Source organism: Chionomys nivalis, chromosome 1, assembly GCF_950005125.1.
Source record: "Chionomys nivalis chromosome 1, mChiNiv1.1, whole genome shotgun sequence".
In the NCBI taxonomy this organism is placed as follows: domain Eukaryota; kingdom Metazoa; phylum Chordata; class Mammalia; order Rodentia; family Cricetidae; genus Chionomys; species Chionomys nivalis.
The window spans coordinates 129,097,408-129,110,195 of record NC_080086.1 but is presented as its reverse complement, the minus strand read 5'-3'; positions in this window follow the sequence as shown (position 1 = coordinate 129,110,195).

Genomic DNA, 12,788 nt, shown 5'->3' with positions numbered 1-12,788 from the left:
TTTCAGTTCCTTATGGACATAAATGTGTGTGATAATTCTCTTTCATGATAAACTATGTGTTTAGTGTGGCTGTAAATATAGAATCATCACTCAGTGATGTCCAATTGAACACTACTGCTTTTCATTCTTCAGGTGCCTCAACTTATTGTTAATATATCAAGTATTTTACAGGTCTATAATTGCTGGATGTCCTGGTTCACCAACAATTCAAATTAAAATGATACAGTGTAAGAGTTAAGGGAATAAATTGATTTGACAGCACTCTATTAAATCAATTTACCACACCATAAAAGTAGCTGTAAAAGCATTTTCGGCACTTCCACTTCATGGTTGCTAGGATCCTATGGCTGGCACCTCTTAAGAAAACTGTAGATTGTACCAGATCAATAAATCTGTGTGGTATTCTATCCGTTTCACTATCAATAGGATAAATGCTTGTTTTCACATAAAATCTTACAGGATATAACTTTTTTCTCTATCTGGGATTCTTAAAAAATGTTCTTCTAGATAATTATATTTTGTTCTAGTCTTATTTTGTCAGGCTTCAATCTTTTTTATTTAATTATTCTGTTTATATTTCCACTTCTATTTCATCAACTATAGATTCATCTGAGATTGTGAATGCAAAATGCAAAATCTATGCAAGTTGTATTCATGCTTATTTTTTCTTTACATGTGTCTGTATAATTTAGAATAGTCTCTTTGAAAACATAGAAGGGTGAGTTATAATTAATTCTCTTTAAGTGTTAACACAAAGGAGCATAAGACCTATTGTCTTTTATTAAGATATTCAAAACACTGACAAAAATGTAGTTTTTTAGTTTTGTGTTTGGGGGAAGTTATGCTTGGGCTCACTAGACAACACATTTGTAAAATGATGTTCCTTAATATTACACATCTTAAAGAATTTAGTGCCTATATAAATCTCAAGTTTAGTGTCCCTGTATTGTCTTCCCTGATCCTTTCATCTGCTGTCTTAATTGATATTTTCAACAGCAGAATCACAGAACCTCAAGAAATGAGGTCATATTATCCTGAAAATTTGTTAATAACCCTATGTAAATTTCTTATCAAAGGCATGGATAAAAGGGATGATTGATTTGGAAATAGGTTTCAAAGAGAATTTTCATTTCAAAACCTTTTTAGAAAACAAATGTGCCAGAAGAAATAAAGAATTCCAGTGCTTGAGTATAATCTTCTCAAAGCCTCACACAAAAAGCCTAACCCTGTTGACGCTGGATCTGTCTTTACACCTTGTTTCCAAATATTCAGTTTGAAGTATTATTCTGGTGTTTATTCTACCTCGGAATCCTTTTATTTGAGAGAAACATATCATTGCTATGGGATATGCCAATAGTCTTTAAGATATCAACCCACTTGGACATGATTTTTTATACTATAAATGTATAAAAGTTGTAAAACGTGCTCTCTCTCTCTCTCTCTCTCTCTCTCTCTCTCTCTCTTTCTCTCTCTCCTGCTGGAATGGGCTCCTGTTTCCCACTCACTCATGCAGAGGACTGCAATCTGTGATTCTACCCCTAAATAAAGAACCCTTTATTATATTCAATTCAGAGCTAGCGTGGGACTACTTTATAGTGTTCATCTACACATCATAGTTAAAAATTTAAAAGAAACTTAAAGAAAAGAAGAAAAACAATTCTGAGGCTATATGCATGTAGCCTCATGTAGAAGAGAACTCAGTTCTTATGAAAATATGACACCTGAACAGAGACTTGAAATGTGAGGGAGTGAGTTTTCCAAGTAGTGATGCAAAGAAACATCTAGTTAGAGGAGGAAGGGCAAAAGCATGGAGGCAGGTCTGCGTTTGGCATGTGCAAGAAATTTCAATGGAGTGTAACTCTGAAAATTATATATACAAAGTCAGGGAAATGAGCATAGAAACAGTGTTGGAACACACCATGTAAGGGTTTCATGGTAGAGAAAACATAACATCATCTATGCTGGGGGGATGGGAGACTTTGGAAATTTTTGTCTAAGAAATGACCTGGTGACTTGTTTCAACATGATCATACTACCTACTCACAAAAAATAAATAAAAAAGGTAAGTAAGGGTGCAGTGACTTAGTTAAGTTTCAGTTTAATCCACATGTGAAATACTTTGACTTCTAATTCTGCATCAATAAAGGTGATTAAAAATATAAAGTTATCTTAGGATTTTAACAATGATCTACAAGAAGAAACCATAAATTTGAAAGGAAGCTAAGGGAGTATATTTGAAGGAAAGAAAGGGAGAGGGAAGAATATCTACTTATACTTTCATGCTCATATTATACTCACGAATAAGTACAGTTCTTACACTTTGAAGAAGCTTGTTTTGTAGCAGATGGAGATCAACAAATAAAACCTACACTGGGGAAAATGCAGAGAACAATTAACGGGTTATGGGAAACCAAGCTTCAACAGGCATATCTTCAACATAACTCCTACTCCTGAGCCTCAGAGAACTTTATGATAAGGGGAGAGGGCAGAAAGATCACAAGAGCCAGCGGCCCAGGAAGTATCCAGAAAATCTTTTCAGCTAAGAGAGACAGGGAAGCTACTTCCAAGATTCTGAAGCAATGTGGCTGCATAAACAAGACTAGAGCAATGATAACATCAATAGATATGCAAACATAGACAGGGACATCTCACGTCACTCCCTCCTAGACAAAGACCAGCTAAATCCGTTTGAGAGAAGGAGACTTAGACTTCTCCAAGAAAGAGTGTCCTAATTAGCTAAGCTACAGTCAGAGGTCAGCAAGGAAATCATGAACATAAAAGTAATGCTTAATGGACTGAATGACAGGAAAGTTGCCCCTATGATTCTGCAACAACATGACTGTGTGTGTGTGTCTGCATGTGTGTGTGTAAGAAGAATAAAGAAAAAGAGGTCATGAATTTGAAACAGTAGAAGAGGGACATGAGAGAGATTGGAGGGAAAGGACATGAGAAAAATAGAAGTAGGAAAAGAAAAAGGAGCAATGGTGTAATCATATTTTAATTAAAATGATTATATATAAGTATTTGATCTTCCTAGGAACCAATATTATATATGTACATTTGTATGTATGTGTGTATGTGTGTGTGCATACCACTTCTACAGCTTAGTGTGGGCAAAAAGATCTTCAAGATAGTTCTATCTTCCCATTTTTTTCAGAAACCCAAGTAATCCTGCAGTCCTAATGTTTTTCCATGCTCCTTCTGAACTGTGCTGTGTCTTTCCTATGAGGCTCTACATACTACGCAGTGTGTTTGTCTCTGGGAACTCTGCATATATGCACTTTTGCCTTTTACCGTCCCTTGAAGGGCAGTAAGGCTTCCATAAGTGCCCGTATGTTGAGTGCTGAATATGAAAGACTGGTGGAGATAAAAATGATCCAAACATCTAAGCCCACAAAACTAGAATTTGTAAGGAAAGCTAGACGTATTGGGTTGAGATGCTTCTTAGCTGTCCAAATTGAAAGGATGGATAGGCAGAATTTAAACAAGTCTGAACTTGAAGAGAGCAGTGTGTACTGAAAATATATATTCAGCCACAGCTGGAATATACATATGTGTGTTGATCAACATAAAGAGACAGGTTCATTCTGTCTTAAGTTATCCAATATTGGACAATAAAAAACAACACAGCTATGTGCTAAGATAGTGATGCTGATATGACATTTTCAGATGTTGACCAGTAGCTTGTCTTAACAAACAACAGTACTCATTCTATCTGGACTATAATAAAGAAGAGATTCTTTGACATCTCTTATTCTTCCCTCATGATATGTTTTGAATGACAGGATGAATAAGCAAAATCATTCTTGAACTTCACTGCCAATATGATTTCTACATGAGAAATATCAATTTGTATTTCTACATTTGTCAAGTGTTATTTTCACATTGAACAAAACTTGTTTTATTTATTTATTATTTATCCTTAAATTGCCAAGGAAATATATTATTAAAGGATGAACAGGACACTTCCTTACTATAGCACTAACCATTTGTAACTAAAGCATGTTCTAAAATCAGTCAAGGTGCTGTAACAATACAACATAGACCATGTGAGTTATGAATTGCAAATTTATTTCTCACGACTCTAGAGGCTGTGGCTTCCATGTGAAAAGTGTCTGCACACACACTCGGGTCCTGGATAATGCTCTCCTCCTACTTATCATGTGACCCGCTTTTCACCATTTTCTCACACCTTTCTTTCCATGTGGATTAGTTCATCAGTGGGTCTGAGTACCCCCATGTCAGGTTGCTTTCACCTAATTTCTTCCTTTGAATGGTTGGGCTACAAATCCATCTGAAAACTTTCTAAATCCTTATTTTTTCAGGGGCTTTTTCTTCTGTTTGTTTATTCATTTGCATTACTTTGTTTTACTTTTATTGTTTGAAAATAAAATATTTTTCTCTTATCATTGGTGCTAAAATGACTATTTTTGTTTTTTTTCTTGCTCTAATTTTGTTTTAATTTTCTTGCTCTAACTTTCTGTTTTATTAAATCAAGAAAGTTCTTCAGACTCTAAGTTGAGTTTTCCTTCTTGTTTCTTATATGCTCACAAGAAGGAAAAGCAAAATCCATGGTAATATTGTGTAGCAAGAATAAGAATCCTGATAATGACAGTGCTGAGGATAACATATTTAACATAATTGTAAGCCTTCTCTTGTAATTTCTATAATTGAGAATATGGTAATACCATTTTCAAACTTTGGATTCTAACATATTTGAACTATTAAGCCCATCATGTATTTTAGACTCATGATTGTTGTTATCAAGTTCTAAGGAGAAACAGAATAAAACTAAATTTCTTGCATAGAAATTCTATGTTTAAGCAAAAAAAAAATGATTGAAATATTTAAAAGCTATTTACTTTCAAATGAATAGTGGTTTTTAGATTTGTTTTACCCTTTGGTACAGTGTCTCATGTACCCTAAACTAGTCTGGAACTCACTATATATAGCCCAGGTTGTACTTGAACCCCTGTTCCTCCAGCATTTACCCCCTGAGTGCTGGGATACAGGCATGAACCACAACTGAACTCTGAGATGCTTGAATGATAGATGCCAGGGTGGTTTTTTACATGTTATGCCAGCACTCCATGAGCTAGACTCCATCTTCATTATTCTTTCCAGTGGTCTTAAGAGATTGATACAATGCTTAAGAAACCATGAAAGCTCCTTTGCTGGAAGGAAGATTTCAAGATATCAGAGGTCAAAAGAATCAACAAAACAAAATTCTTTGAAATAGTCTTCGAAATGATCATTGGTCTTGGTAATGTTTGAAGACCTTGTAAGTCTGTGTGTGGTGGGGTTGTATTCTGGCCGTATTGGTGGAAATTGTGATTATTTGATATTCCCACACTTCAATATAAAAAGTCAAACTTTAAAAACCTGTATAACCATCTAATATTTAGTTGTAGGAAAAGAAATAATGCTGATTATCTGTGACATGCTGGATGACTACTTTCCTTGAAATGAAATTGTGGGAATTTGAGATTAATTTAGAATAAATGCAGGTCCACCTTTTAAATTGTAGCCTAGTTTCTGCTATCTTTTCCCCATCTCCTGTGGAGAGCTCTTTACTTCCTGGTGGGGACCTCCTACTGAGGTGGGTAATGTTTTACTCATCCCAACAGGAGGTTCTCCATGGGAGCTTGGAATCACCCATTTGTACAGTGCCAGCATAATACTAATGAATATGAAGCAGTAGCTTTTGTTCTTCCTTTATGTGAGTACATTATTTCATCAGGTTTATCACTACTGAGGAGCTTCTTAGTCTTAAATAAGATCCAGAAAATTAAGAAAAATGTAATCAAGTGGCTATCTTAAGTGGTTTGGATAAGAACAAATTTTAAAATTTTTACCTTATTAATAAGATACAATTCACTCAATTTCCTACATCTATGACATATTGATAAATGTAAAGAATTAATGATGAGCTCTTAAATTATCCAATATATGATTTAGTTCATATCCAATATATGAGATTTTAGTTCAAAAATATCTGTACATTTTCTCCTATCTTTACCAGGCTAGACAAAATTTATTATTTATTTGAATGCAAATAATGAGATATAACCAGATTGTCTCATTATTTTCTTAAATACTAATACTGAGCATTTATTGAATACTGAACACCTATACATCAAGATTTATGTTCACTTAATGAATTATGGTATTCTCCCAGGAATAGCATGGGATAAATATATAACAGTCTAATGCATGGGAGATATTTAAGCACACACACACACACACACACACACACACACAAAGTAAGTGACTCAATAATGTACCATTATTGATTTCAGTAACAAAAATCAGTATTATCATGGAAATTGGTAAAGAATACAATTATTTTAAGAACTACTGAAAATTGAATTTTTCAGAGGAAGGGGGATGTGGGAGGAGTGTGTAGTCAACTCCAATAATAGCACTTGTAGAGTTTTACCACTGAAGAGAACGGTGAAGCTCAATGGATGGCAAATGACTTGGACAAAACACCTTTCCAGTTAACTACTTCTAAAGAGTGGCAAGTGCTTGGATGTTACTTAAAGAATAAAGAAAGTGACTGGATACTGAAGGCCAGTAGACAATCAGGATGATTAGAGATCAGAAAGTGTGGACAAGGAAGGGGTTCATCTTGCCAAACTGACTCTCCGAGATTCTTTCCTAAAACTTAATGTCACAAGAAAGTGACATATAGTGACATAGGAGAAGAGACCAAAACCTCAAGAGTTTGGTTGAATTATCCTTTGTAATAGACTCTGGGGATGCTCTCTACTATGAGCACGAGTCTCAATCGTCAGTGATTGTGCTGCTTTCCTCCAGGATTTCAGAGTGCTGTGTAAGTGTGCTCTCATCCTATAGTATGGGAGATATATCATTCATTTCTCCCAGATCCCCCATCTCCCTTATTCTTCAGACCCACTCCCCCTCCATTTCCTCTTCAGAAAAGAACAGATCTCCAAGAGATGACAATCAAACAGGACAAAAATAAGGTACAATAAGACAAGGAAAAAGCCTTCATATCATGGACAAGCCAACCCAATAGGGGGAAAAAAGAATCAAGAGCAGATCAAAGATTCAGAAACATACCCACTCTCAGTTAGGAGTCCCACAATAAACACCAAACTAAAAGCAATAAAATAGATGCAGAGAAAGACCCAAGAAGACTTCATGTTTGCTGTTTAAGTTTCTGTGAGCTCTGCTTACTTGATTCTGTGGGCAATGTTTCCCTGGTGCCCTCCATTTCTTCTGATTCCTAAAGTCTTTGCTCCTGGCCCTTGAACATGTTTCCCTGGCTCTGAGGGGAGGGCCCCAACTGAGACCTCGAATTTAGATTTTTCCACATAATGTCCAACTATGGGTCTCTGCACCTCTTCTCATCACAGCTAAAGGAAGCATCTCTGATGATTAGATAAAGCCCTGCTCTATGAGAATAGCAGAATATCATTGTAATGGATTTGCTGCAAGCTCCACAGCAGCTTGCTGCAGTAAGCAGACAGTCCCAAGCAGGCTGTGAGTCCCCAGCAGCTTGCTGTGGAAAGCAGCCAGTCCCAAGCAGGGACAGCGGTAGGTGCAGGAGACCATGCTGGAAGCTCTCCAGGTCTCCATGTGATGGCGGTGGGTGGGCGAGAGAGACAGATGCATGGATAGGCATGCCATGAAAATTGAAGTTGGATATTTATTAAGGGGTTAGGGAAGGGAACAGAGAAGGGGAGAAGAGGAGAGAGAGAGAGAGAGAGAGAGAGAGAGAGAGAGAGAGAGAGAGAGAGAAACGGGAAGGGAAGAAGTGGGGAGTGGGGAGAGAGGCAGAAGCTGCCTCTCCAAGAGGAAGGGGGGCCCTCAGGCCGGAATCTGAAGATCAGCCTGCATCAGCAAATGGGGGAGGGAGTGGGTGTGGCTCGTCTCTTAAAAAGATAGAACAATCATTACAATCATTGGAAATAATTTTCATTGATTTTTTTTCACCAGTAATGTTTGATTCTACCTTAGGTCTGTGGGTTTTTCAGTCTCAGATACCTAGCCATACAGAAGTGTAGGGCATGGCTTCAAGTTAAATCAAACATTATTTGGCCACTCACACAAGTTCTGAGCCATCATTGCCCCAGTGCACCTTGTAGGCAGGACAGATTGTAGGTGAAGGATTCCGTGGCTGGGGTTGTGTCTTATAACCACTATGGTAATCAATATGGTAGTTTCTCAGAAAGTTGAGAATTGATCTACCCCCAAACCCAGTTATACCATTATTAGGCATATACTAACAGGACACTTTATCCTACCACAAGGACACTTGCTCATCTATGTTCACTATGGATTCATAATAGCCAGAAACTGGAAACAACACTAAATGTCTCACAACTGAAGACTGGATAAAAAAAAAATATGGTTTGGGCACATAACACCATCCAGCTCAGTCTGTCTGGCGCTGGGGGCAAATCCTCAGGGCAAGTAGGCAGGCGAGACCTCCTTTGTTTCACTGGCCTGCCTCCACCAACCAAGGTAGGCGCTTTGTTTACGAACTACCCAACCTGCATGGAGATCTGATCTCAGCACCAGGAGAGACAGCAGTGGGGTGAGTTTGTGACCAGCGGCGGCGGAAGCAGCCCTGGACAGGGAACTCTGAAGTTCCTCATCCCCCTCCCTATACTCCCTGGGCTCCCTGCAAGGGCACTACACCCCGCATACTGCCTCTCTCTTCTTGTCCCACCCAGCTTGCATCCAGATCCCTTCTTCCTTCTGCCCCCTTTCCTCTTTGGGCACATAACACCATCCAGCTCAGTCTGTCTGGCGCTGGGGGCAAATCCTCAGGGCAAGTAGGCAGGCGAGACTTCCTTTGTTTCACTGGCCTGCCTCCACCAACCAAGGTAGGCGCTTTGTTTACGAACTACCCAACCTGCATGGAGATCTGATCTTGGCACCAGGAGAGACAGCAGTGCGGTGAGTTTGTGACCAGCGGCGGCGGAAGCAGCCCTGGACAGGGAACTCTGAAGTTCCTCATCCCCCTCCCTATACTCCCTGGGCTCCCTGCAGGGGCTCTATACCCCGCATACTGCCTCTCTCTTCTTGTCCCACCCAGCTTGCATCCAGAACCCTTCTTCTTTCTGCCCCCTTTCCTCTTTGGGCACATAACACCATCCAGCTCAGTCTGTCTGGCGGAAGGGGCAAATCCTCAGGGCAAGTAGGCAGAGGAGACTTCCTTTGTTTCACTGGCCTGCCTGCAACAAGCAAGGAGAGACATCACTAGAACACCAGGAGAGCTATCACTGCAGAGAGCCATCACTGGGAAGGTACATCAGTAGGCAAGGAGACCTGATCCGGTAAAAGAAGATCCATAGGGGAGCATTCGGAGAAAGAGATGGGCAGGCGCCAATGCAAGAATTCACCTAACAATCTGAAAAACTATATGAAACCACCAGAACCCAGCGACCTCCCAACAGGAGGACATGAACACCTTAATCATGAAGAAGTAGATAAAATTGACTTTATGAAAGTGATTGACACCCTTAAACAACATGTAAAAAATGCCCTTACAGAAATGGATGAGAATTATAACAGAAAGTTTGAAGAATTGAGTAAATCAGTGAATGATACCCTAGGAAACCAAGGAAAAACAATCAAACAGATAATGGAAACAGTTCAAGACTTAAAAACTGATATGGAGGCAAAGAAGAAAACACAAACAGAAGGCCAGCTGGACAGGGAAAATCTAGGTAAACGAATAGAGACTACAGAAGCAAGCATAACCAACAGAATACAAGAGATAGAAGAAAGAATCTCAGATTCTGAAGATACCATAGAGAAAATAAACACGCTGATCAAAGAAAACAGCAAGGCCAACAAATTCTCATCACAAAACATTCAGGAAATATGGGACACAATAAAAAGACCAAACCTAAGAATAATAGGAATAGAAGAAGGAGAAGAAGCGCAGCTCAACGGTCCAGAAAATATATTTAATAAAATTATAGAAGAAAACTTTCCCAACCTAAAGAAAGATATACCTATGAAGGTTCAAGAAGCATACAGAACACCGAATAGGCTGGATCAAAAAAAAACATCCTCTCGCCATATAAAAATCAAAACACAAAGCATACAGAATAAAGAAAGAATACTAAGAGCAGCAAAGGAAAAAGGCCAGGTTACTTATAAAGGTAAACCTATCAGACTTACACCTGACTTCTCTATGGAAACCATGAAAGCCAGAAGGTCCTGGATAGATGTACTGCAGAAACTAAGAGACCATGGATGCAAGCCCAGACTACTATACCCAGCCAAGCTTTCGTTCACCATAAATGGAGAAAACAAAATTTTCCAGGATAAAAACAAATTTAAACAATACGTAGCCACAAATCCAGCCTTACAGAAAGTAATAGAAGGAAAATCACTAACCAAGGAGTCCAACAATGACCACAATATCTCAGACAACTAGAGACCCTTCACCAGCGCAACACAAAGAAGGGGAACACACAAAATTTACAACTTAAAAAATGACCAGAGTTAACAATCACTGGTCATTAACATCACTTAATGTCAATGGACTCAACTCTCCTATAAAAAGGCACAGACTAAGAGATTGGATACGAAAACAGGATCCAACATTCTGCTGTTTACAAGAAACACACCTCAACCACAAAGACAGGCACCTACTCAGAGTAAAGGGTTGGGATAAGGCTTATCAAGTAAATGGACCTAAGAAACAAGCAGGTGTGGCCATACTAATTTCTAACAAAGTTGACTTCAAACTTAAATCAATCAGGAGAGATGGAGAGGGACATTTTCTACTCATAACAGGAACAGTTCATCAGGATGAAGTCTCAATCCTGAATATCTATGCCCCTAATATAAAAGCACCCACGTACGTAAAAGAAACATTGTTAAAACTCAAGGCAGCCATCAAACCACACACATTAATAGTAGGAGACTTTAATACTCCTCTCTCACCAATGGACAGGTCAATTAGACAGAAACCTAACAGAGAAATAAGAGAATTAATGGAGGTAATGAATCAAATGGACTTAACAGACATCTATAAAATATTCCACCCAAACAGGAAAGAATATACCTTCTTCTCTGCAGCTCATGGAACCTTCTCAAAAATCGACCACATACTCGGTAACAAAGCAAACATCCACAGTTACAAAAAAATATTAATAACCACCTGTATCTTATCAGATCACCATGGATTAAAGCTAGAATTCAGCAACAATGCTACCCCCAGAAAGCCTACAAACTCATGGAAACTGAATAGTCAACTACTGAACAATACCTGGATTAAGGAAGAAATAAAGAAAGAAATTAAACTCTTCCTTGAAGACAATGAAAATAAAGAAACAACATACTCAAACCTATGGGACACTATGAAAGCAGTCCTGAGAGGAAAGTTCATAGCACTAACTGCCCACTTAAAGAAAACAGAGAAAGCACACATTGGAGACTTAACAGCCCACCTGAAAGCTCTAGAAAAAAAAGAAGCAGACTCACCCAGAAGGGGTAGAAGACTGGAAATAATCAAACTGAGGGCTGAAATCAACAAAATAGAAACACAGAAAACAATTGAAAGAATCAATGAATCAAAAAGCTGGTTCCTGGAGAAAATCAACAAGATTGATAAACCCCTATCCAAACTAATCAAATGGCAGAGAGAGAATTTGCAAATTAATAAGATCAGAAATGAAAAGGGGGACATAACCACAGACACAGAGGAAATTCAGAGAATCATTAGATCTTACTACAAAAGCCTGTATGCCACAAAAGTGGAAAATGTAAAAGAAATGGACGCTTTTTTAGATAAATACCATATACCAAAGTTAAACCAGGACCAGGTGAACAACCTAAATAGACCTGTTAGTCGTGAAGAATTAGAAGCTGTTATCAAAAACCTCCCTTCCAAAAAAAGTCCAGGACCAGGTTGTTTCAATGCGGAATTCTACCAGAACTTCCAAGAAGACCTAATACCTATTCTCCTTATTGTATTTCACAATATAGAAACAGAAGAGTCATTGCCAAATTCCTTTTATGAAGCTACAGTAACTCTGATACTAAAACCACACAAAGACCCAACCAAGAAAGAGAATTACAGGCCAATCTCACTCATGAACATCGACGCAAAAATCCTCAACAAAATTCTGGCAAACCGAATCCAAGAACACATTAGAAAAATTATCCATTATGATCAAGTAGGCTTCATTCCAGAGATGCAGAGCTGGTTTAACATACGCAAATCTATCAATGTAATCCATCATATAAATAAACTGAAAGAAAAAAACCATATGATCGTTTCATTATATGCTGAAAAAGCATTTGACAAAATTCAACATCCCTTTATGATAAAAGTCTTGGAGAGATTAGGGATACAAGGGTCATACCTAAATATAATTAAAGCTATATACAGCAAGCCGACAGCTAATATCAAATTAAATGGAGAGAAACTTAAAGCCATCCCACTAAAATCAGGAACACGCCAAGGCTGTCCACTCTCTCCATACCTCTTCAATATAGTTCTCGAAGTTTTAGCAATAGCAATAAGACAACATAAGGGGATAAAGGGGATTCAAATTGGAAAGGAAGAAGTTAAACTTGCATTATTTGCAGATGATATGATAGTGTACATGAGCGACCCCAAAAACTCCTCCAAAGAACTCCTACAGCTGATAAACGCCTTTAGTAATGTGGCAGGATACAAGATCAACTCCAAAAAATCAGTCGCCCTCTTATACACAAAGGATATGGAAGCAGAGAGAGAAATAAGAGAATCATCACCTTTCACGACAGCCACAAACAGCATAAAATATCTT